The sequence below is a fragment of the Watersipora subatra genome, chromosome 2 (genome assembly GCF_963576615.1).
Source record: "Watersipora subatra chromosome 2, tzWatSuba1.1, whole genome shotgun sequence".
NCBI lineage: Eukaryota > Metazoa > Bryozoa > Gymnolaemata > Cheilostomatida > Watersiporidae > Watersipora > Watersipora subatra.
In genome coordinates, this window is record NC_088709.1 from 20,495,437 (window position 1) to 20,501,783 (window position 6,347).

General features: G+C 36.1%; 1 pseudogene; it reads left to right on the forward strand.

Annotated features, from left to right (window-relative positions):
• The first annotated feature begins 2,288 nt into the window (after nucleotides 1–2,288).
• On the forward strand, nucleotides 2,289–3,276 carry LOC137388034 (zinc finger protein 37-like; annotated as a pseudogene).
• The last annotated feature ends 3,071 nt before the right edge of the window (nucleotides 3,277–6,347 follow it).

The following is a 6,347-nucleotide window of genomic DNA, read 5'->3' on the forward strand; positions in this document are numbered from 1 at the left end:
AAAATTAGAAGCTGCAACAAATTGTCAAACGGGACACAAGCTATAATATCACCACAGGTTAATTGTCAGTGATATAATATTCATTGGTAGAGATATTTCTCTGTTGCTCAATTCTTACTTTTTAAGATATATTTGACAAGTTGGGGTAAGTTAGCGAATTTAATGCATCCAAAAGGGTTAATGTTGCTCTACCCTAAGGAGAGTGCAAAATACCGTACAGGATGAATTTATTCGCGGAGTTATATTTCGCGAAAATTGTCTTTTCATGCATATTCGCGGATGAATTTATTCGCGGCTGAAAACTGCCACTCTCTAGGAAAAGTTAACTCTATTACGTCTAGCAATAGAGTTAACATTACACATGTGCGGCTGCGCGCATCGTGCGTTCCGTTTTCTATTTAGCTTACAACTACGGGTGGATCGTACTAAGCTATAAATTCTTTGTTGCGTTCAGAAGTTTTCACAAATATTCACGGATTTGGAGGCCTTTGATGAACCAACAATTTGCGGTAAGTAATGAGTTTTTCACATTTACTAAATTAGTTGAATCTTACTTTGGTTCTTCGGTAAAACGCAATATTCATGTTTTCCATCCCTACCAATTCATTATTTGTTTTAGTGTGAGAAAGAGACTTTTCATCATACATGGAAGAACAATGATTGCAAGGGGGTGTATGTCATTTTTAGAAGATCACAAATCATTCAGGGAAGTCTGGAAATTCAGATAGAAGTGACCGCAGCTACTTACGAGGAGAATATAGCTGATTTTAAAAAAAGAGCAAAAACGCCTTTACGAGCACAAATCTTTGGCCAGCCGGCAGAACTTTGCAATAGTAAGCTACGAGGAGAGTTCTGATGACAACTTCCTTACCAGCCATGTAGTAGCAAGAAAATCGCCTTTAACATCTACCCAAGACAGTAACAGCGATGTAGAGCTGCTATTACCAAAATAACTAGTCAGAGAGCGCCATTACACGCTAGTATTCACTTATCAAGAGTATCAGTTTAATTTTTTTGCTCTAGACAACCGCAATATAGACTAAACTGTTTATATTTACTCCATTCATCGTTTGTAAAATTTTATTTGTACACTCAAGTTTGTAATAAATTATAATATATCTATAGGTATACATGAAATAAAATATATAATTTAATCATGTTTGCTGCAGCGATATCAAGGAGTTGTTGTCAATGAAGGGGTCTAGGTTGACTGGTTGCTTCTCTGCCAATATTCCTGCCTTGATGAATATCACTACTTGTCTCTAGTTTTCGTAATCGGAGTAGGTTGTTTTATTCTCAATCTGCAGTAAACACAAAAAAGAAAAAATCTTAACAAGTGTCAAAGAAGTACCAAAACAATAGCTGAAGTATTTAATGAAAGCGATCAGTTTTTAAACAAAAGAATTAACTAATGCAGTTAATAATGGAAAAACGTATCTGCACAGCACATCAAATACATACCATAATGTCCAGATCAGAATCATGATCGTCCTCAACTTCGGTATTCGAGATTGATGGAGTTGATTTCAATGTTTAAAGACTAGTAGAGCTTTTTTGCGATGATGAAGCCATGCCGAACTACTTGTAAAAACCTTGAATAATTTTGTAAAGTTTGCTGCAATGGCAATAAAACTCGGAACCCCGGCAATGATTTTAAAGATGTTTTGGAACTCGGCTACGTTTAGTACTTCTGCCTAGTGGCTATTTTCGCTATGACGCCATTCTGCCTATCTTGTGACAACCTTGAATAATTTTGTAAATAAATGTGATGCATTGGCAATGGTGTTAGCTCAAAGCCTAAGCAATGATTTTAAAAATGTTTTGGAACTCACCTACGTTTAGTAGTTATATTAAAAACTAGCCTAGCAACTAGTTTTCAATTTGATGCAGTAGTTATTCTCCCTTGTGATAAAAAATAGAACTAATTATTCACGGAATTTAATAATTCGCGGAGTTGACTGCTCGCGAAATCGCGAATTTTTATATCCATCGGATATTTTCATCCTGTACGGTAAAGGCGCTCCTAGCTTTGCCTGTAGTAGGGTTAACTTTATCTTCCCACAATTCTGACAAGCCGTTTGAAAATACAACACCAGCTTCTATTTGAACGCCACCACCAATCGACCACCACTAAAAAGGAAAGATTGAAAAATAGAGCGCCATGGCATTCAATTAGAGGCATTACTGTATATCAACTAGTTCAGAATGGATAGATAGACTTGAGTGTCACAAAAATTTATTTTACACCAAATTACATCTAAAGGTTGTTATTGTTATTTGTCCTTATCATGGATGTAGTTGTTGTAACATGCGGTAGGATGCACACATACATAGCAACATATTTAAATGTAGTAATCCACAAAATCATTTCATCCTTATTGTTTACATCTGATGGTTCATATTAGTATTTGTATTATACAAGTATATTAGGCATACTTGCGATGAACACTCTAAAAAATATATTATCTGCAGGGTTCAAATGACATTTTTATGGTAAAACAATTCTGGAATGTGAACCATTTTGCTAAGCTTGTTGGCCAGAAACTATCAATTTATTTTATAGGTCAAGATTGTGGACAGAAATCTTTTCAAAGAGGTAAAAATGATATATCTGGAAGATTGTTATGTACTACCGCTGTAAAGACAAAAACAAAAGGTCTCACTGCAAGGACACCTCTTCACTGTGAGATATGCAGTGCTAGCTTTGCTCGCCGCAGTCAACTGTCAACTCACATGAGAACACACACCGGAAAAAAACCATTCCAATGTAAGATATGCAGTAGTCGATTTGCTCATCGTCATCACCTAATTAGTCATATGAGGACTCATACTGGAGAAAAACCATTCCAATGTAAGATATGCAGTAGTCGATTTGCTCATCGTCATCACCTAACTAGTCATATGAGGACTCATACTGGAGAAAAAACATTCCAGTGCAAGATATGCAGCAGTAGCTTTGTTCATACTGCAAATCTAACAAGACATATGAGGACTCATACTGGAGAAAAAACATTCCAATGTAAGATATGCAGTAGTCGATTTGCTCATCGTCATCACCTAACTAGTCATATGAGGACTCATACTGGAGAAAAAACATTCCAGTGCAAGATATGCAGCAGTAGCTTTGTTCATAATTCAAATCTAACAAGACACATGAGGACTCATACTGGAAAGAAACCATTTTAGTGTAAGATATGCAGTAGTCGGTTTGCTCTTCGCCATCATCTAACAAGTCATATGAGGACTCACACTAGAGGGAAACCAATTCAATGTTAGATGTGCAGTAGTAGCTATACTCAATGTAATCAATATAAAACTCACTTGAAAATTCATACTTGATGGGAGCCATTTCATTACAAGACATATATTCAACTGTACATGTTCAAATGCATTTGGATACACCGTATATTTAGATCTGGTTAAATAAAAATTGTATAGCGAGTCATCTTTTTTGTTGTGTGATCACATCTGTTGTATATTGATTTGAAATTTAATTATCTATTCGTGGTAAAATATACGGAGCATTATTGTCAAAATTTACATTTATGTTTTCAAATAATTGACAAGCCTTGGTTCAGTTTGGTTGAACTGAATTGAACATGACTACCAACTGAAACTTTTTGGACATGAGAACATTGGCTGATCCTCCTGACCAAACCTTCTGGCATTGAAAACAAGGGATCGTTACTTTTGTAATTAAATATTTGTAGCAAAGCTTCAATCTTTATAGTGCATAAAATTTCTTACATACCTGCTGAGCAATAGTTCACAAATCAGCTAATTTTTCTGTTAGATTTATAATTCGATTTTTAGTAGAAATCCAGCCTCATCTTGTAGCATTCTGGCCTTCTTAAGAGTTAAAAACACATTTTTTATGGTATTAACAGCTGCAGATAACATTAAAGATTCTGGCTTCAATGCTTGTTTAAGAATGGAAAACATTTTGTATATGCTGTCAACATGTACAGGCTACCCTCCATGCTTTAAAGGTCGTTTTTTACGTTACAGGTATACAGAGTGTATAAGCCGCAACCACTGATTTTCCTTTTTTTAACACACAGTAAAACCTCTATTTGAAAGCAACTTTTATTTGAGCGCCACCTCTATTTGACTCTCTATTTAATATTCACTGGTCTTTACGAACCCATAATAGCAAGTTATCAGTCGAAAAACTAGATAGGGTCTAATGATCGAGCTCTGTTGCGATTGTGCTAGCCTGGGTTTCGGAGTTAACACAATTTTCGCGGGGCGGTCGCGTTGCCTTGTTAGGCTTTGGAAAACACGGCTCGCTGTTGTCGTTTCATTAGCTCATTCAGTCAGTAGACCCTGTGGTTCGCAATAGTTAGCTGACATTCTACAATGTATTATGTGTATTGTGTGTTCTACGTCTACAACTTCTACAATGTCGCTTCTACTTTGTGTCCTCTGTTTGACGGAGTGGCATTAATGCCTCTTCGGGCTCAGCACTTTTCCTAAATGATTTTCACAATTGTCAAAGTATCAGATCAAGTTAAATAAAAAAACTATTCTAATGAAACATCGTGTGTGGATGCATTTGTTACTTAATTCGATGGCGTTGCTTTCAAAGTTTTAAAAAAGCCAACAAGCTATGAGTTACAATGCTGTCTTAAATATGCCGTAACAATGCCTGCTAATACATTCAGTACTGTATTGTCCTATTAGGAGACTCCGGAACCATCCGGAGCACTTTTCTTCTGTCAAAATCTCGGAAATTGCGAAATCGGCCTAGCGTACATCGTGGTAGTGTCGTATAGGGACACTGTCCCTATGCGACACTGCATTGTGGAACTCATTACGTGACACTAAAATTCACAGGTCCGTATTCCCTGAGGCGGCTGGGCAGCTGAGTAGCCCCAACCTTTTAGTGATCTTCGGCAGCTAATAAGTAAGAATTTTAGTCTAAGCTCATTCACTTGGAATTTCCAACAACTAATTACCTAGCGCTCTAGCGCAACGTTGCGCTCTGGCAACTGGTGATGAAGTGGAGAGGCTCACTAATCTAGTACTGGTTTTGCCTGCCACAAATGCAGTAGGCGAGAGATACTTTTCTGCATTGAAGCGAATCCAAAGATTGATGAGAAACACCATGGGGCAGGCTGTCTAAATAATCATCCAATGTTACACATAATTATATAAAGATGATGAAATAGATACAGAATCAGCTGTAAAATATTTCTGCCATGGACACATTGACAGAAGAATAGCTTTTTAAAAGACAAGTGTCAATCTACAACAATCAATCTTCTATGTACACATGTACATGTATGTTTGTGTTTGCAGGCCAAGTTTGTTGCTCATTGTATTCCTAGGTGGCCATAATTTAAACATAGTGAGTTTTAAGCAGGCCAAGTAATTTATTTGTTGTCTTTCTTTGGTGCATGTAATATATTATTTAAACTTATTTATGTAACTGAAACAGGTGCTCTTAAATTTAAATTTTAAAAGACAAGTGTCAAGCTATAACAATTAATCTTCTATGTACACATGTACATGTATGTATATTTAGGAATATAAATGTAAATATACATATATATGGTTACAACTCAAAACCATAAAATTCTGTAGCTAGCTCTCTTTGCAAGACTTGAAATGACTCAACTTGGGAGGACCTGGATATCCACCTGAAAGGTTGACTTGCAACAAAATTCACATTACAGTTATTTGATATGAAAAGATTCACCATGTCTTACTCTGTTGTGTTGTAGGTGCAAAATATGTGGAAATGTGATTAAAAGCTCTTAAAAGCTCAAAAACGAACAGTTAATCGCAGCCACAAGAGACCGCCAGAGTTTGAATTCTCTTTCCAAAATGGCTCAAATGTGACGTAGTTGTGAGAGATGGTTTCTGTTTACACTTTCATGCAACCTTATTCGTCAAAATATTTTCAAAAATAAACTTCACGCATTCAATAAAACCATGTCTATTGTTCTTATGAGTTTGCTTTATTGTCATTGTAATGCTGTCACTTTCAGCAGTGATATCTTATAACTTACCATAAAAATTCGTTTAATTTTTTAGCCTTAGCTTGAAGGAGTACATATCATTGTCTGATAATCATGACGAGCCTGTTGGTCACTTGTGATAATCGAAAAGTGCTGCAGAAATTATTCACGAAGTATTGGGTCACATGATCAGATTACGACTTGCCGATTAGACTAAACCGAAACAAAACTGTAAAGTAGCGAGCATCTATATTTGATACTGAGTCTTCGGTAAAACCCGAAGTGTTTGTCATAAACTAGTGCTACGATAAGTTTTATATTGAGAATTTTATTGGCCTTTCAATTCACGTGAGAATATCATGTGACAAGGCAATAACCAAATTT